The following is a 20,949-nucleotide window of genomic DNA, read 5'->3' as shown; positions in this document are numbered from 1 at the left end:
CTTTTTATGGTCTGCAAATTGGGGATCCACAAAACACGGATCCCAGCCATGTGCATGCTGACAATTTTTTTTCCCATTCCTGTAAACATGTCCTGCAAAAGTGACAAGAATAGGACATGTTCTGCCTTTTTTTCCGGGGCTGCGGGGAGCACATGGTGTGCTGTCGGCATCTTTTTCCGCCCCAATGAAACAAATTGATTTGCATCTGATCATCCGCAAAAAGTTCGGATTGGATGCGGACCAAACATATGGTTGTGTGCATTAGGCCTGACAGAGAAATGTCCCAAGTATCATACTACAGTTTTCAAGAAGACAAAGTACAGCCCCTTGCCTCCCGACAGTGACAGTGGAAATGCATACAGAGCCTTATCTGTATTGCTAACCTGCCTTAAAGAGGACCTTTCATGGGTCCAGACATTATGAAATATGGTGTAAGTAGCAGGTTATGTAGGGCATAGTCCACGGATGTAAGATCGCTTACAATTTTTTCTGGAGCGCCGCTCTGTTCACCTGCTGTGCCCCTGCTCACTTCTCCCTTCTGGTATGCTAATGAATAACATCGGTACAGGGAGGAGGAGACTGTCCTGTTTCTCAATGGGCATCTCCTCCTCCCTGGCTGTAGCCAATCGCAGTGGAGTGTGTCACAGCCAGGGAGAAAAAACAATTCACCTTTTCCTGGCTGTGACTGGACTGCGCATATCAGGAGGGAGAAGTGAGCAGGGGCACAGCAGGTGAACAGAGCTGCGCCCAGAAAAAATTGTAAGCGATCTTACATCCATGGACTATGCCCTACATAACCTGCTACTTATTTCTTAATGTCTGGACTAGGGTTGTTTCGGGTATCGAATTTTCGATACCCAATCGATGCTTTTAGCCCTTTTATTGATATTAGGGATTTGCCTTTTATTGATATTAGGCGGTGCTACTGGGCTGCCACAGCCCAGACCAGTATCAGAGAGGCCATGTTCCCTCAGCAGCACAGGGAAGAAGGAAACAGTCTCTCCCTCCCCCCTATGCTGCTGCCCCCAATGGGAATGAAGAAGAGGGGAGATGTGTTTCTGCTGCCTGTATTTGTATTAAACGTTAATCATTGGTGGCGCAGTGCACCCCCCAGTATTAAAAAACATTGGCAGTGCAGTGCACCCTCCCCCTTCCCAGTATTAAAATCATTGGTGGCGCAGTGAGCTCTCCCCCCCAGTATTAAGTCATTGGTGTGCAGTGCTCCCCCCAGTATTAAAATCATTGGTGGCAGTGGCCACAGAGTCCCCTCACCGACTCTCATTGGTGGTGCAGTGGCAGATTCTGATCAGAGCCCCAGCAGTGTAATCCTGGGGCTCCGATTGGTTACTATGGCAGCCAGGACGCTACTGAAAACCCACACACCAGTATTAACCCCCCCTTTCCCAATTTTACATAGAAAATATATTACATATCGCCACGTCTGAAAAGTCCAAACTATTAAAAATATTTTAAAAAAATCTATGGAGGTGAACGCCGTAAAATAAAAATAAATAAAAACTGCGTGATTTGCCATTTTTCTTTTAGTCACCTTGTCCCCCCCAAAAATAGTATAGGACTGTTCGATTATGGGCCGGATGATCCATAAAATGCGGAATGCGCGCAGCTTTTACTTTTTTTGTGTGGTATCGAGTATCGCAATCCTTTTTTTTTATGGCATCGAAACAACCCTAGTCTGGACCCATGAAAGGTCCCTCTTTAAGGGGCCATTCGCACATCCGCAATTCTGTTCCGCATTTTGCAGAACGGAATTGCAGACCTATTCATTTCTATGATGTGCTGCCCGGATCTGGAATTGCGGATCCGCACTTCCGGGTCCGCAATTCCGTTCGTGGATCCGCAAAACACTTACGGACTTGTGAATGGACCCTAATGCCCCTTTACACAGGCCACCTCAGCAGGAAATTATCTTATCCTCTGTATAGAGATGATGATCACTGCTGGATCATTTGTCCCCATGAAGAATCATTGTTTCCCTGTTCACACAGCATAATCTGCTGCCCAGAAACTATTTTGTTGCATCAACAATGCTTTCATCTGATACACAAACTTTTTCATCAGGTGATCAGTGCTTCCTTACACTGAGCAATTATCAGGAATGAGTGTTACTAGGAATGCTACTTCCGAGTAATTGTCCCAATTATCTGTCCATGTAAAAGGGCCCTTTACAGAGCCTATATTCTGACAGAGATATCTTAGCCCTTTATGTTTGGCTGAAACCATACTACCATTATGCAGCTGCTTCCTGCTAATGTTTCTTAATTCTACCACTTATATAAGTTGGCATTAAAAAAACTGGATAGGTGAGTGATGAGAAGTTTATGTGGTGCACCCTTAAACTGAATATATTACTATAATATTCTTTCCAGGCAATCCTCTTGGCAGGCAATCTGGGATGAAGAGGAATGGTGGCATTGGTCTTCACGATTGACATGCATCTTTTTGGCATGCAGTTTATTTATGTGGGTACTAGATTGGGACTGTCATTTGGGTCTGAAACAGTGAGTGGAATTTGCTAATAACTTTACGCCACCACAGTGGCATACAAAAGTCTCAAAATATGGCACACACCGTTTGTGCGTAAAAATTTTGACTTTTGAAGCTCCTCGCCACTTTTCTAAAGTGGCAAGAAAAGGGACAGGCTTAATGAGAGCTGGTGGGCTTAGCACAGACTGCCAGATTTACTATAACTTACTTCAAAAACTGGTGTAAGTTATAGCGGAAGTATATGCCAGCCCCTTGCTAGCATAGACTTCAGTTTCTCTTGCATTGACTGCCAGGGATGATTCTGATATATTAAGAGACATCTGCCTCTTAATAAATTACACGCAACTCACTTAACCACTTCAACCCCGCTAGCTAAAACCCCCTTAATGACCAGGCCACTTTTTACACTTCTGCACTACACTACTTTCACCGTTTATCGCTCGGTCATGCAACTTACCACCCAAATGAATTTTACCTCCTTTTCTTCTCACTAATAGAGCTTTCATTTGGTGGTATTTCATTGCTGCTGACGTTTTTACTTTTTTTGTTATTAATCAAAATGTAACGATTTTTTTTCAAAAAAAAGACATTTTTCACTTTCAGCTGTAAAATTTTGCAAAAAAAAAAACCGACATCCATATATAAATTTGTCGCTAAATTTATTGTTCTACATGTCTTTGATAAAAAAAAAATGTTTGGGCAAAAAAAAAAATGGTTTGGGTAAAAGTTATAGCGTTTACAAACTATGGTACAAAAATGTGAATTTCCGCTTTTTGAAGCAGCTCTGACTTTCTGAGCACCTGCCATGTTTCCTGAGGTTCTACAATGCCCAAACAGTAGAAAAACCCCACAAATGACCCCATTTCGGAAAGTAGACACCCTAAGGTATTCGCTGATGGGCATAGTGAGTTCATAGAACTTTTTATTTTTTGTCACAAGTTAGCGGAAAATGATGATTTTATTTTTATTTATTTTTTTCTTACAAAGTCTCATATTCCACTAACTTGCGAAAAAAAAAAAAAATTCTAGGAACTCGCCATGCCTCTCACGGAATACCTTGGGGTGTCTTCTTTCCAAAATGGGGTCACATCTGGTATCGCCGTACTCAGGAGAAGTTGGGGAATGTGTTTTGGGGTGTCATTTTACATATACCCATGCTGGGTGAGATAAATATCTTGGCAAAAGACAACTTTTCCCATTTTTTTTATACAAAGATGGCATTTGACCAAGATATTTCTCTCACCCAGCATGGGTATATGTAAAATGACACCCCAAAACACATTCCCCAACTTCTCCTGAGTACGGCGATACCAGATGTGTGACACTTTTTTGCAGCCTAGATGCGCAAAGGTGCCCAAATTCCTTTTAGGAGGGCATTTTTAGACATTTGGATCCCAGACTTCTTCTCACGCTTTAGGGCCCCTAAAAAGCCAGGGCAGTATAAATACCCCACATGTGACCCCACTTTGGAAAGAAGACACCTAAAGGTATTCAATGAGGGGCCTGGCGAGTTCATCGAAATTTATTTTTTTGGGCATAAGTTAGCGGAAATTGATATATTTTTTTTTTTCCTCACAAAGTCTCCTTTTCCGCTAACTTGGGACAAAAATGTAAATCTTTCATGGACTCAATATGCCCCTCAGCAAATACCTTGGGGTGTCTTCTTTCCAAAATGGGGTCATTTGTGGGGTGTTTGTACTGCCCTGGCATTTTAGGGGCTCTAAAGCGTGAGAAGTCTGGAATATAAATGTCTAAAATATTTTACGCATTTGGATTCCGTGAGGGGTATGGTGAGTTCATGGGAGATTTTATTTTTTGACACAAGTTAGTGGAATATGAGACTTTGTAAGAAAAAAATAAAATAAAAATAAAAAAAATAAAAATTCCGCTATCTTGGGCCAAAAAAAATGTCTGAATGGAGCCTTACAGGGGGGTGATCAATGACAGGGGGGTGATCACCTATATAGACTCCCTGATCACCCCCCCCCGTCATTGATCACCCCCCTGTAAGGCTCCATTCAGACGTCCGTATGATTTTTACGGATCCACGGATACATGGATCGGATCCGCAAAACACATACGGACGTCTGAATGGAGCCTTACAGGGGGATGATCAATGACAGGGGGGTGATCAGGGAATCTATATGGGTGATCACCTCCCTGTCATTGATCACCCCCCTGTAAGGCTCCATTCAGACATCCGTATGTGTTTTGCTGATCCGATCCATGTATCCGTGGATCCGTAAAAATCATACGGACGTCTGAATGGAGCCTTACAGGGGGGGTGATCAATGACAGGGGGGTGATCAGGGTGTCTATATGGGTGATCACCCCCCTGTAAGGCTTCATTCAGACGTCCGTATGCGTTTTGCGGATCCGATCCATGTATCCGTGGATCTGTAAAAATCATACGGACGTCTGAATGGAGCCTTACAGGGGGGTGATCAATGACAGGGGGGTGATCAGGAAGTCTATATGGGTGATCACCCCCTTGTCATTGATCACCCCCCTGTAAGGCTCCATTCAGACGTCCGTACGTGTTTTGCGGATCCGATCCATGTATCCGTGGATCCGTAAAAATCATACGGACGTCTGAATGGAGCCTTACAGGGGGGTGATCAATGACAGGGGGGTGATCAGGGAGTCTATATGGGTGATCACCTCCTTGTCATTGATCACCCCCCTGTAAGGCTCCACTCAGACGTCCGTACGTGTTTTGCGGATCCGATCCATGTATCCATGGATCCGTAAAAATCATAAGGACGTCTGAATGGAGCCTTACAGGTGGGTGATCAATGACAGGGGGGTGATCAATGTCAGGGGGTGTATATGAGGTGATCACCCCCCTGTCATTGATCACCCCCCTGTAAGGCTCCATTCAGACGTCCGTATGTGTTTTGCGGATCCGATCCATGTATCCGTGGATCCGTAAAAATCATACGGACGTCTGAATGGAGCCTTACAGGGGGGTGGTCAATTACAGGGGGGTGATCAATGACAGGGAAGTGATCAGGAAGTCTAAATGCGTGATCACCACCTTGTCATTGATCACCCCCCTGTAAGGCTCCATTCAGACGTCTGTATGTGTTTTGCGGATCCGATCCATGGATGCGTGGATCCGTAAAAATCATATGGACGTCTGAATGGAGCCTTATAGGGGGGTGATCAATGACAGGGGGGTAATCAATGACCAGGGGGGGGGGGGTGATCAGGGAGTGTATATGAAGTGATCAGGGGTTCATAAGGGATTAATAAGCGACGGGGGGGGGGGGGGGGGGGTGTAGTGTAGTGGTGTTTGGTGCTACTTTACACATCTACCTGTGTCCTCTAGTGGTCGATCCAAACAAAAGGGACCACCAGAGGACCAGGTAGCAGGTATATTAGACGCTGTTATCAAAACAGCGTCTAATATACCTGTTAGGGGTTAAAAAAAATCACATCTCCAGCCTGCCAGCGAGCGATCGCCGCTGGCAGGCTGGAGATCCGCTCACAGGAAATCTCGCGTCTCGCGAGATGACGCATATATGCGTCGCTGAGCGCAGGGCTGCCACCTCCGGACCGCAGATCTGCGTTAGGCGGTCCGGAGGTGGTTAAGCACAGAGGGATCAAGTCCAGCATATGGGAATATCAGTCTTGAGAAATGTCCCTCAGTAGACAGTTCTCCTTATCCCATCGTCAACAGTTCTGTAAGTACAAGAGTATGCAAAACAATTGACCAAATACCATTTTATCACTGGTCTTACTTCGCACCAGTCCTTTTCCCTTTGCAGAAACTTCTTCTCATCCCTTGTCTTTATACACTATAATATGCAACCTCTGGTTTCTGCTCAGTTAAGATTGTCGCTCTTTGAAACACTGCCAGGGGTCCAACCCATTCTAGCACAATTATATTTTGGGAGAATAGCATTTAAGGGGTGTTTCAGTTTTTTACTTTTTATGGCCTATCCTCAAAACAAGCCATCAATATCTGATCAGTCCGACACTCAGCACCTCATCAGCTGATCTGCAGGAGTGGCAGAACTACACTGCTCCATCCAGTGTGCTATAGACGTACCTAGTTATTGCAGCCCTGCTCCCATCGGAGAAAATGGGAGCAGTGCTGCAGTAACCAGCTTCATCCATGACACAATGAACAGAGCTGTGCAGTTCTGGCACTTGGTGCCGAGGCTACTGCAGAACAGCCGATTGGTGTGTGTGGGGTGTTGGACCCCCGCTGTTCACATATTGATGGGCCATAAAAATAAAAGAAACACAATGCAATATACAATTCTGGCCATCAATCATAAAATCCTAGAATACCCCTATAAGGAATCATGATGTCTTGATTAGTTATCCCTGACTTTCAGTCTCCTGCGGGCATTTATTTTTTCTTGTGGAAACATTCAGATACTCCTGCCACAGATACAGGTTTTGAAAGACATGTTTTTTCTGTTCACTAACAATAGTAATTTCCACTGCCAATGACTTATCCCCCACTTACTATACCTTTTCATCATGAGAGCAGGGCCTAGGGATGTCCTTTAATTCTTAATAATTATGGGGCACATTTTAGCCACTGGTCTTAATAAGCCCCTGCGCTGGCGGTAGATCTTCAACTACGTCTAAACCAGTTGAAGAAAATGAAGAATAAGATGGCCCACGCCTCCTTTTTTAGACGTAGCGTGAGCTGGTTGAAAAAACAACAACTATACAGACAGTAATAATCTAAATTTCTGGGAGTTTTTAAACTCAATCCAATGTCGCCACGTTTTGTAGAATTTCGTGTGCATGTTCCTTCTAGATGCTGTTAGGTCCTCCATTCTCATGACCTCCTGAACCTTATTGAGCCACATTGCTATTGTGGGAGCGCAAGTTTGCTTCAACATGTAAGGGATGCAAGCTCTTGCGGTATTAACCAAATATTGCACCACTGACTTTCTGTACAATGGGATCTCACTATGATGTTACCACTTGGCCAATTCTTGAGTCTAGTGTGGAGTATTTTTTCCTACTCTCCCTCTTTATATGGTGTACTCATCCCTTCTTTCTTTTCTTAGTTTTCTTATGTGCTTTACCTACCCTAATGCATCATTCCATTTCAGTCAGTCCCAAATCAGTTAGGTTTGACTATAACAGAAATCTGGTCTGGATAGGAGGGCAGTCTTTTGGAGATGTTTCACTGAATAAGCATATTGGTTCAACTCAACCAATTGATGAGCATCCAGCTTCTGATGAGCTGCATATGGCTTCTCACTCTCCCTGCCAAAGCTAGTGCAAATGAGATGTAGCATTACATACTGCCCAGTCACCTATCAATGAGCATTCAGTAGATCTACTAGTTGTCTACCTAAGACTTAATTACTTACTAAATGTAAAAAGAAATTAATATATCATGCAAATAAGTAAATTCGCATATCCAGGCTTATTACCAAACAGTACAACTAATTATAAAATATTTTTGACACTTATATGGCAGCATTGCTAAAAAAAAATGTCATGGTGGAAGAGAATAGAAAAAAAATCTACCAAAAGTAGATGAAAAGAGAACGTAACAGAGAACTGAAATCTAGAATAATATGTCATTCTAAAAGAAAATGGGATTAATGCCATGTGATCTCAAGGTTTGTCTATTTTAGTTTGCATCTCTTCCCGAGTTAAGCAGGTGACATCTGATGATGAATTTCCATTATCACTGAGCTAAATTTGTGGCTTGTATAAATATTCACACACTTCAAAAATAGAAAAGGATTTATATACACTGTAAAGTTACCATGCAATGCATAATACAACAAATTGTAGCTTTGCAGTGTGTGTTAATGAAATGATGGAGGGCTATTTTTGAAACTATATGTATACATATTTTAAGGTGTATTACTAAAATACAGTGGTCCCTCAACAAACACTATTAATTGCTTCTGGGACGACCATTGTAAGTTGAATCTATTATACACTGACCAAAAATATAAACGCAACACTTTCGGTTTTGCTCCCATTTTGCATGAGCTGAACTCAAAGATCTAAAACATTTTATACATACACAAAAGACCCATTACTCTCAAATATTGCTCACAAATCTGTCTAAATCTGTGTTAGTGAGCACTTCTCCTTTGCCGAGATAATCCATCCCACCTCACAGGTGTGGCATATCAAGGAGCTGATTAGACAGCATGAATATTGCACAGGTGTGCCTTAGACTGCCCACAATAAAAGACCACTCTGAAATGTGCATAGTTTTGCCTTACTGGGGAGGGGGAAGGGGAGGGGGAGGGGGAGAAACCACCATTTGCCTCACGCAGTGCAACACATCTCCGTCGCACAGAGTTGATTAGGTTGTTGATTGTGGCCTGTTGGTCCGCTCCTCTTCAATAGTTGTACAAAGTTGCTGGATATTGTCAGGAACTGGAACACGCTGTCGTATACGCCGATCCAGAGCATCCCAAACATGCTCAATGGGGGACATGTCTGGTGAGTATGCTGGCTATACAAGAACTGGCCATACAAGAAGAGTTTTCAGCTTCCAGGAATTGTGTACAGATCCTTGCAATATGGGGTCGTGCATTATCATGCTGCAATATGAGGTGATTTTTGTGGATGAATGGCACAACAATGGGCTTCAGGATCTCGTCATGGTATCTCTGTGCATTCAAAATGCCATCAATAAAATGCAGCTGTGTTTGTTGTCCATAACATACGCTCACCCACGCTGTCTGCCATCTGCCCGGAACAGTGAAAACTGGGGCTGATCCGTGAACAGAACACCTCTCCAACGTGCCAGACGCCATAGAATATGAGCATTTGCCCACTAAAGTCGGTTACGATGACTAATTGCAGTCAGGTCCAGACCCTGATGAGGACGATGAGCATGCAGATGAGCTTCCTTGAGACGGTTTCAAATTCTTTGTTTATGCAAACCGATTGTTGCTGCAGCTGTCCGGATGGCTGGTCTCAGACGATTATGGAGGTGAACATGCTGGATGTGGAGGTCTTGGGCTGCTGTGGCTACACGTGGTCTGCGGTTGTGAGGCCGGTTGGATGTACTGCCAAATTCTCTGAAACGCCTTTGGAGACTGCTTATGGTAGAGAAATGAATATTCATTGCACCGGCAACAGGTCTGGTAGACGTTCCTGCAGTCAGCATGCCAATTGCATGCTCCCTCAGACATAACTGAGCTAATGTCTTTCCAGAAGCCCTCTATTTTAAGACAACTCCATAATCCATGAAGTAAGTCTGACTTTGGCAAGCCACACTTAGGGCAGGCAGTCAGTCTATCCAGGTTGCCCTTAGATCTAGGGATATCAAAACCATAAATAGCATGAAGGAGGATTTTAAAATGGGTCTCCCTCCATTGTTCATTAGGTATTGATTTATGTATGGCCACAATCCCCGAACACAAAGGCTTATTTATATATTTCCCTAATCCCAAGGGTCTCCTCCCACCTCTGAAATACCTTCTTAGGATCTTTCCTCTCCCACCTATCCCTGAGACATTGGTATAATAGTGAAATTGACAGTCTGGTCTTGTTTTTCAAAAATGAGTCAAAATCATTAGGTCTCCATTCCCTAGATAGATCTTTGGTCCCATCTGTGCCATAGGCTTTCAGCTGCTGATATGGGAGGAAAGTTGAGCCCATCAAACCCCACTTGTCTTCCAATTCTGGTAAAGACGCCCATCTGCCTTCTTCATCGTGGAAAAGGTCCCCTATCTTTTTGATACCCTTACGTGCCCATTCTCGTATAGTTGCACTGTACCTTCCTGGTCTAAAGTTTGGGTGGCGCGTTATTGGGAGATGCTTAGATATTTGGTATGGTAATCGAAACAACTTCCGCAATGTTTTCCAGGTCAAAATTGTGTCCCTCAGGACCAGTGACCGTTTGATCAGTGGCGGGAGACTAGATACACTGGTATGCAGTAAAGCCACCAAGTTCCAGTGTCCCGCCAATTAAACCTCCAGATTAAGATTAGAGTAGAAAGATGTCTGGTTTACCCAATCCAGTATGTATCTGCTGTTACAGGCTAAGTTGTAACCGCAGATATCTGGGAAATTGAGCCCTCCCTGGTCCTTCCTCAATTTCAGTTTGTCCAGTGAGATCCTCGGCTTCTTTCCCTGCCATATGAAGTGCAGGAATCTGCTTTGCAGAAGCTTAATATCAGCATGTCTAGCGGAATTGTCTGCAGAGGATACAAGAGCTTGGCTACTCCCATCATCCTAACTAGATGGCAGCGACCTACCAAGGAGAGAGGCAAATTTTGCCATCTGTCCAGATCTGCAATTATTTTAGATATCAGAGGGGGAAAGTTTAATTGGTATAGGGAATATGGATCCCTCCCCACCTTTATACCCAAATACGTGATATGAGATTTGGCCACAGTGATCTCAGACCTCGAAATTGTCCGTTTTAAGATCCTCCCCATAGGTAATAACGATAAGAATTCACATTTGGAAATGTTTATCTTATAGCCAGAGTAGGCACCAAAGTCTGTTAAGGCTTTGAAGACTGTCTCTAGGTGGACTTCTGGTCTTGCCAGAAATAATATAATGTCATCAGCAAATAATGCTGCTTTCACTTGTTTGGATCCTACTGCTATTCCCTCAAATAAATCGGAAGCACACAAGAGCCTAGCCAGGGGCTCCAGTGCCAAATTGAACAGGAGTGGCGATAATGGACAACCCTGTCGAGTCCCCTTCAGCAGTTCAAAAGGTTTTGATAGAAACCCTTGAGTGTATGCTCGCGCCTTTGGACATTCGTGTAACCTGGAAAGGAATGTTCTGAATGCTCCACAGAAACCCATTTTGTCCAGCCACCGCTTCCAGCCATGCCACCTGACATTATCAAAGGCTTTCTCCGCGTCTAATGTGAGCATAGCTGGAGCCTCCCCCGACTTAGGTTGGTGATGGACCCTATCCAAAACTGTAAGGACAGTTCTAATATTGGTGACAGCTGATCGTCCTTGAACAAATCCCACCTGTTCCAATCCTATTAAGGATGGAAGAATCACAGCCAGCCGACCTGCCAAGATCTTAGACAATATTTTTGTATCAACGTTTATGAGGGAAATCGGTCTGTAAGAACCTGGTTGAAGGGGATCCTTTCCTGGCTTGGGTAGAAGTTTGATATAGGACATGTTATTCTTATCTGGGTAAACTTGGCCCTTCAGCACTCCATTATAAAGTTCTAACAATACTGGAGATACCTGAATCAACATGGCTTTAAAATACTCCCCAGTAAACCCATCAGGTCCAGGGGCTTTCGCATCTCCCAATCTTTTAATAACCGATTGTAGTTCCTCCATGGAGATGTCAGCATTTAAGCTTTGTTGTTCAGGAGTAACCAATGGTAGTTTAACACGATTAAGATGGGTGTCAGTTAAGTTAGCTGGGGATTTTTCTTTATACAAAGCTAAATAATATTCTCCAACTATCGTGTTAATGGTGGCTGGGTCCGTTACTACCTTGCCATTTGCATGCATCTGAGGCTGGGTATATATTAGGGTTTTCTTTGACCCTTGGCAAGCAGGTGCCCGACCTTATTTCCATATTTATACATTGTTGCCTCAAAATATACTTGTTTCAGGGATTCCTTATCCCTTTCACATTTTTCAAATCCCTGGTGGGCTTCCACCCATTTTGCCTTATTTTCCCTAGAGGGCTTATCAGTGAACTCCCTATATGTCTGTCTTTCCCTAATACTGTTCTGCTCTAACAGGTGCCGACAGGCTTTTTTCAGGCCAAAAAGATAGCCTATGATCTTTCCCCTCAACTGCTTTTCAAGCATGCCAAAATAACACTGGTGTGTCTATATGGATCTGGTTATCTTCCTTGTATTGTTCCCACCATGCTACCAGTTTGTTTACAAAGTCTTCGTTGGTTATCAGATTAGAGGGAAACTTCCATAAATAATCTTTGCCTTTTGGGAAAGTGTCTCTCATGCTTAGTATCACTGGGGCATGATCAGAGATGACTGTCACCAATGTCAGTTTTCCACTAAACATGATAGAGAGCTCTGAAAAAGAATATAATCAATACGCAACCATGAATTTCTGGCATGTGAATAAAGGTATACGCCCTGTCGCCAGGGTGAAGTTGGCGCCAAGGATCTACTAGCCCCACCCCTTCCATTAGTGGGCCTAAAACTTTGTCCTGAGTATTATAGTCACCCTTCTCACGAGCGTTTGATTTTCTATCCTTTGCTCCCAATACAACTGAGTTAAAATCACCTCCTATTATTAAATTGGAGTTTCTATCCGTAAGTAATTGGCCTTCCAGAGTTTAGAAAAACTGGGCATTATTGGAGTTAGGACCATATATGTTATAAATAGTATATTCCGTATCCTGAACTTGTAATGATAGCTTAACCCATCTACCTTGTTCATCTGAGGAAGATCCCAGCACTTAACAATTGAAAGCTCTATTAAGCAGAATCAGGACTCCCACTTTCCTCCCAGAGGACACCGAGCCAAACACTTGCCCTACCAACAACTTTTTCATCTGCCCAAAGTCACCTGCCTCCAAATGGGTTTCCTGGAGCAGGGCAATATCTGGTTTCATTTTTTTCAGGTGAGCGAAGCTGGCCCCCCTTCAATCAGCACAATGTGTTTCTTTAGTGCTACGTTTGTGCTGTTTTGTGCCGCAAAAATTAACATTTGTGCTACTTTTATTTTAAAGATAACAGCAACTGTTTGTTTCAACATGATGACATCACCAGCCCCCCTACAACAGCAAAAAGACATGAAACTTGCTGGATGGTTAGTGCTACGTTTGTGCTGGTTTGTGCCGTTTAAATCTCCATTCTACCTCCTTTCGTTTTCGAGTTATTAACCATTTATTGAAAGGTCACAAAAGGTCTCTCAGCCCCCCATCACAGCCAAAAGACACGAAACTGGGCTGGTTGGTTAGTGCTACGTTTGTGCTGGTTTGTACTGTAGAAATTAACATTTGTGCTGGTTTTATTTGTAAGATAATAGCAAAACCGGGCTGGTTGGTTAGTGCTGCATTTGTGCTGTAAAAATGATCATTTGTGCTGCTTAATTTTCTGAACTCCATTAACAGGGCTGAAGCATACTAACTTTACACAGGTAGTAAGACAAGTTAATGTGGACTGGCATCACTTGAAGTAAGAATGATTATAGCTACAGCCAAAAACATAAATACTAACTATCAAGAAGTAGAATAGAAAAATGTGTCTCAAACATTTTTCTTCTACAAATCATTTTACAAACTAAAGATCATAAAGTTTTCATGAAAATCAATGACAAATAAAGAACAAATAAACCCAAACACAGAGATATCCATATTAAGTCCTCATTTTTTCGCAGTCTTCATTAAACGGTAACTGCACTTGTCCATGGGAAGTGCATAAAAAAGTAGATTATCTCAAGCTAAAACCTTTGCTACCTACGCTTAACAAATAGTAACTTGGAACTACAAGCAGCTAATAATACAAAATCATCAGCACTCCATACAGTGTACAGACCTTGAGTAAGAGGTTGGTGCTTGAAGTGACAACATGGATGGCGCTGTGTCCATCAAACAGCCAACATTTGGGGGCCATACAGGGTCCCTTCTTCTGGGCGACATAGTGACCGTCACTATGTTGGCCAAAAGAAGGGACCCTGCATGGCCCCCAAATGTTGGCTGTTTGATGTATGTGTCAATTTAATAAAAAGTGCTTGACTTCTGGCACATATTGTCCAGTGCTGGTGTCTTCTATTGTGGACTACAAGCAGCTACCTCTTGTGTACAGAACAGTATGGGGGCAGATCTTGGTATGTGAATTTACCACTGCCATACCATTTGTCAAATCATCATATTTCCCATGCGTAATCAGACCTTTTACAGTAGTCTATGTAATGGCCTAGAGAGCTTCTGGTAGCTGGTTGGCAAAATGCAACAACAGCTCTTAAAGTGAACCTGTTCTCATTTAATTCAAGGTAGGCTGGAAATTCAGAGAGTTCTGCTTCAAGAAATCTTTCTTGTGAACCTCTGCTTCGTGTTTCACAAGCTGCCCAGAGTCCTATGTCAGTGTCAATCCAAAGGTGCTGTCCTGTTTTGATGGTGTGTCCTACTGTACCATTACAAAGAACATTTCCAGAAACTGAAGGGTAAAAAAACTGCATTTCCATGGGTGTATGTTGCACATCATGGATGCGTGACAGGCATTTTGAAGGTGGTAAGTTAATGTGTTTGTTGACTGCATCTTGTAGAGCTGAAACTCCTCTGGATTTTAATGCGTCTTTGTCAACTGATACACATGCAATATTTCTTGATGCTCCAACATGTCGTCAACATGTTTCTGAAGAACATTTGCTCTCAGCCACTATACTGGGCACTGTTGAGAACACATTTGAAATTATTGATGATATGTTGCACTCAGCTTTAACCAGCTGGAGTCCTGCTTTTATTTGTTCTGCTCCAAATATGTCCCTTAGGATTTTACCTCAGCATGTAAATTTCTTTTTGTACACCTTTTTCTACCATGGCTTTCACAAGCTGAAAACATTCTACATTGCTTATTTCTTGAGTCACATAATTACTGTAGGATGTGCTGTCACAAAAGGCACTACAAAGGCTCTGACAAATTGCAAATGCACATGTGTTTGTGACTCTCACTGTGTGTCCACACACCTTTACAGGTTGCAGGTCTCTGATGTTGCCATTCCTTATTAAACCTATTTTTGCCTTTTTCATTGAGACTGATGTGTCTGCATGCAACCACTCTGTACAAGGGGAAAGGTATGTACTCCTTAGTTTTTTTGGAGGAATAGCAAGTCCTCTCCAATTCTCTACAACCTTATCTTCTGGGTAAAGGGACTCCATATTTTATATACCGATTTCAGCTATGACCATATCATCACAAACTGTGTGTGGTAACACCGGGGAAATATTGTCTTTTGCAGCTGATATTCTCATACGTCCTTCTATGTATGATAAGTGATGGATAAGAAACTTGTCGACTCGCATTGGCAAGGTTTCATGTTTCAGAACAGAGTGCTTCAAGTTCTTAAACTCCGCTTCAACACTAGCAGAACTTGCTGTGACATTAAAAGTTTTGAAGAATGGAACCAATATTCCTGTCCAGAGTGGCAGGTAACAACAAAGCCATGTGATATGAGGAACAATTTCAGGTAAAAAATGTAAGTTGTCTCTATCACCATTGTCAGCAGCTAACAACTTGCATTCATTACACAAGTGGACTACCCATTGCTTTAATTCTGTTGAGCATGCATCAAGATTTTCTTTTGGTTTTAGGATGTCAGTTTCATCTTCAGACTCTTCAGCGGGCAAATTGACACATCCTTCAGCGATTCTTTTTTTCAGGAAGATTTCGCATGATTCTGACATTAGTGGCTTTCCCATTTCATCACAGCCTTCGGCTTCACTTAAAGCAACTACAAAAATGGCCTTGATGAGATCTTTGGCATCAGCAAGGGATACCGATGTGATGAGTTGTGCTACAGCCCTTATGTAAAATTCTTTGACTCTTCTGCCTTTTTTTCTCAGACATTCCCACCTGGTGACTAGCTTGATGCAATGTGCAACATCAACTCGAACAAAGCAAGGAGGCAGTTTGGAAGATTCCTCTTGCATCAACACTCCAAAGCAATGGTTTATGTACGTCACAAGGTCTGGGAATGGTGTAAAAGCTCTCACAATGGCACCAAGTAAAGCCAGTGAAAAATCACATACTGTTTCTTTTGGCAGAGGAGCACCTACACGTTTCCATTCCGTTAGCCAATATGAAATTGCATTTATGTCATGCTTTTCAGACAGCATTTGAACTATTGGGACCTTCATGGATTCCTCCATACTTCCAGGTATCAGTACGCCTTCATACAAAAAAATGTGTCCAGACACACCTTGTGGATGTTTCAGTTTTTTGACAAGGGAACCTGTGGCATCAAAGGCAACAACACTGGAATGCTGTTTAGACTGTGTTCTGTACACATACATTTGTGATGTTGACCAATAATGAACAAAAAATTTGTCAAGTCCAATGTCATGCACACTGCCGTAATAGGGCGATGAATATTTCATGTGAAGGACAGATATAAGTGGGTCTTTGTCAAAAACTTCACGATTTCTTTGTTCTTGTTTAACATTTCTCAAAATTGACAAATTATGTAAATGGCCTGGTCCCCTACATCCATAAGCCGTAGAGCTTCAGATGCACGCCATATATTTGGATCCTTCTTGCCCTCACAAAATTCACTGGAAATTTGAACATACAGATCCCTTGACAGCATTCTTTTTGATTTTCCAGAGTTAAGATGTTCACATTTGTTATATATTTTGCAGTTCAATGTTAATGGTTCATCATTGTTAGTTTTTTTTGCCACAGTGAACAAAGAGTCCTGCCTTACATTCTTTGCATGATCCAGGGGCGTTGCTAGGGTCTCAAAAGATCCGGGGCACAAGCCCCAATAAATATGTACCCCCCCCCCCCCCGGACTACCTGTCACATTCAGGGCCTCCAGGTGACATCTCCTCTCTGTCGTCATCTTCTCCACTCGGTCTGGACAACTTCTCTCAGCCGCCTCGTCTCTGCAGAGTGTGACACACAGACATCTTAGCTTCCCCACTTTCTATCATCATCCCCCAACTGGAGTCCCCACAGTGTTATCCTGCTCCTTGCTGTGCCAAAACCTCAACCCCCCCCCCCCCATACCCCCAAATACTATCCTAAAGAAACATTACTGCCCCCCATAGTAATTGTACTCCTCCTAGTCCCACCAATAGTAATTCCCTTCTAGAATGCCTTTATTAGTAACACTGCCCCAACCATGATAATGCTCCTCAACAATGCCCTCCCATATTAATAATACCCTCACAGAGTCCCTAGTAGAAATAAGGCCCCCTATTGTTCCCCCAGTGGTAATAAAGCTCCCTACAGACCCCACAGTAGTAATAAGGCCCCCATAGTGCGCTTAGTAGAAATAAGGCGGATCTATAAGAGCCTCCTATAGAGCCCCCAGTAGTAATAAGACCGCCTATAATGTCCCCTGGATTTGCAGTGCCCCCTGCCGTTATAATCCTCCCTCCACCATACAGTCCCATGTAAATAACATCACCTCCACCCCAGCCGCCTCCAACGCACAATCCCATGTAAACATCATCCCCTAAGGCTACTTTCACACTTGCGTTCGTGCGGATCTGTCATGTACTTGTACAGGACGGATCCGCACCGATATAATACAAACGAATGCATCCGTTCAGGACCGATTCGTTTGTATTAGATTTTAATTTCTAAGTCCCAATACGGATCCGCCCTGACTTACATTAAAAGTCAATGGGGGACGGATCCGTTTACAATTGCACCATTTTGTGTCAATGCAAAGGGATCCGTCCCTATTGACTTACATTATAAGTCAGGACGGATGCGTTTGGCTCCGCAAGGCCATGCGGACACAAAAAACGCTGCTTGCAGCATTTTGGGGTCCGCCTCCAAAATGGAACGGGGGACCGCACGGAGCCGAACGAATGCATTCTGAATGGATCCGCATCCATTCAGAATGCATTGGGGTTAAACTGATGCATTTGGGAATGCTTGTGAGAGACCTGAAACGGATCTCACAAGCGGATCACCAAACGCAAGTGTGAACGTAGCCTAAACCAGTGTTTCCCAACCAGTGTGCCTACAGCTGTTGCAAAACTACAACTCCCAGCATGCCCGCACAGCCAAAGGTTTTGCAACAGCTGGAGGCACACTGGTTGGGAAACACTGGCCCCTAAACATTAAGTCCCATGTACATAAACATCATTCCCCCCACCATCCACTTTCAACATACAGTCCCATGTAAATAACATCACTCCCTCCCCCAGCCACCTCAAGCACACAGTTCCATGTCAATAACATCCCTCCCTTCAGCCCTAACATACATCCCAGTTAAATAACTACAACTCCCAGCATTGCTCTGCCTCTCCCTTCACTTACCTCTCCTGTACAGACATCACCATTAGGCTCCTTCTCCTCTTGACTCCGGTCCAATCCTGCACTGGTCACATGATGGTGACATCATCCAGGTCATCCTATCACAGCCTGTTTTGCTGATCACATGACCTGTGATGTCACCAAAGGTCCTTCGCCTCTTCCCAGTGTAAGATTCAATTGTATTTGCCGTTCTGTGTACGGCAATACAGTTGTATCTAGCAGGCAGGCAGGACATTCGGGGCATGGGACAAAACATCCGGGGCCCAGGCCCCGAATGTTTTAACCTAGCGACGCCCCTGGCATGATCCATGAATTGTTATGTAGTTTTCTCCTGATGGGAACACCTTTGCCCTCTTAAAGACCCATGTACATGGATATTTTTGGGAAAACCAGATGGCTTCATTGATTACATGAGTCCATGCACCACGTCTAAGGACCTCATAGTTCCGGCCTTTGAAATACTTGCTGTCCTTGCAACGGTAAGTTACAGGCTCAGGAAAAACTTGTTTCCACTTCTCAGGAGACAGGACTACATCACATTTTTCTCTATCCTCGGGTAGCTCACTGTTGTGCTCAGAGTTAGAGGTGCTCTCATCAGTTTCATCTAATAATTTCTGGTCAGGGGCCTGTTTTGTCTGCACACATTCCAAGCCAAGCTTCTGGTACAAATTATATCTATTTAATTTAACTAATGTGTAAAGAGCCTTGGAGGATATATCACCTTTCAGATATTTACTTAGTTCCTCCCACACCTTGGCTGATGGCATAGAAATTTTGCCGTCTTTAACAATTTCTAATTTTCTCTCTGCAATGATTCTAACAGTCTCTTCCCTGGAATACTTTGGTACCCTGGGCATCTGTAAAACAATATGAATATAAAATTATGTGACTTTGCTTGGATGCATCTATTAAATTAAAAATCCATTGTGTTTCATTTGTGCCGGTTCTCTGTCAAATTAGCCAACACATTGAACGTTTTAGTCAGCTGCAATCTGCGCATGTGCAGTACAGCAGTTTGGAGATTCTGATGAAATATAATATCCAGGGAGGCCTCCAGCATCCTCAAAGTTGAGAGGATCAATACAGTGCCATGACAGGCCCCCGGAAAGCAGCCACCAGCTTTCCGGGGGCCCCTAGCCACCTCCTAGCATGCAAAGTATAAAAAGGGGGAGGGGTACAGCTCTGCATTCACCCGGTCTTAGTTCCCTCAACTTTAGAGGCCTCCCTAGACATCATATTCTGTAAAAAGAAAATCCCAACCAGTGCATGCACAGTAGAGCAACTTGGGATTAGTTTTAGAGATATTGTGCATTATATTTTAGATCATGTCACCTCAACCCCTGCCCACTTTGCAACCCATGGTTTTAAATTTGTGAATGAATGTACCATTCCTTTGTGCGACCTTTATGTCTTAAAAAATATTTGTGCCAGTTTGGTTTTGGCGATATTACATTTTAATATTTTCACCCCTACCTTGTACCGCATGTATAAGTAAAAGCTACAAGTGCTTCAAGCGTATACTTAAAGGGGAACCATGGGCCAATGTGTTTTGCCCATAGTTCTCTTCAGGGTCATAGGAAAACATAAACTAAGGTCCTCTGGTGACCCGAAACTCAGTATATAGCAGTCTATTGCCCAATATATGCTGAGACCCAGTGGCGGAACTACCATGGTCGTAGCATTCGCCGGCGTGAATGGGCCCTTGCGTTCTGCCATTAGGGCACTTGGGGGGGGGGGGGGGCCAGGAAAGAAAAACGGGCCCGACCACGACAGTGGAGTAACAATCGGGGGGCACGATGGAGCGGCTTCTCCGAGCGCAAATGGTAGACAAAAGAGCAGAAGGGGGTCGAAACGGTCGCCAGCAGTGAAGGAGGCTGGCCGGTAGAGGACATGTCCGCGAGGACCCAGCAGCAGCCGTCCTGATATTTTACAGTGAGACTCGTCTGCATGTTCCCAGCTGCTGTCCCCTACGTTTTTTCTTTTTTTCTTATCCTGCTTGAGTTTCCTTCAGCTGGGAGAACAAGAGGACCATTATAGAATATGGAATAGAACATGGCTAAATTTGGAACTGATATATATTCTTTTCCACTTTCTATAATGGCATTGCATTACTAGAAAACTACAAGTCGGCAGTTCAGCTGGGACTTGTAGTTCCCTGAATGATAAAAGGCAGTTTTAATTACTGTCCTCATGAAAGTACAAGTAATACAATGTCATTATAGAAGAATATAGTTGACCTTCAAAATTACTGTACTATAATGCTATTGTATTACTAGTATTTTCATGAGGAATTAATTAAAACAGTCTTCTATCATACAGGGGACTACAAATCCCAGCATACACTCACTGTCCTGTACAACTCTCACATATCACCCAGTAAACTACTACAGGGGGGTTGCATGCTGGAACTTGTAGTTCCCTGGGTGATTTATATGTGGGGGTGTACAAGGACAATGAGGGCAAGATGGGACTTGTAGTTCCCTGGTTGATGTGCAGGGGTGTACAGGGACATTGAAGGTATGCTGGTTGTAGTTGAA

The 20,949-nt window shown here is 43.4% G+C and overlaps 1 protein-coding gene across 1 annotated transcript in view; it reads right to left on the bottom strand.

Moving 5' to 3' along the window:
- Positions 1–20,949, bottom strand: part of UST (uronyl 2-sulfotransferase) — a 398,475-nt gene that overhangs the window by 11,532 nt on the left and 365,994 nt on the right.

Source organism: Bufo gargarizans, chromosome 4 (assembly GCF_014858855.1).
Source record: "Bufo gargarizans isolate SCDJY-AF-19 chromosome 4, ASM1485885v1, whole genome shotgun sequence".
NCBI classification, from domain to species: domain Eukaryota; kingdom Metazoa; phylum Chordata; class Amphibia; order Anura; family Bufonidae; genus Bufo; species Bufo gargarizans.
This window is presented reverse-complemented; position numbering and strand designations above follow the sequence as displayed.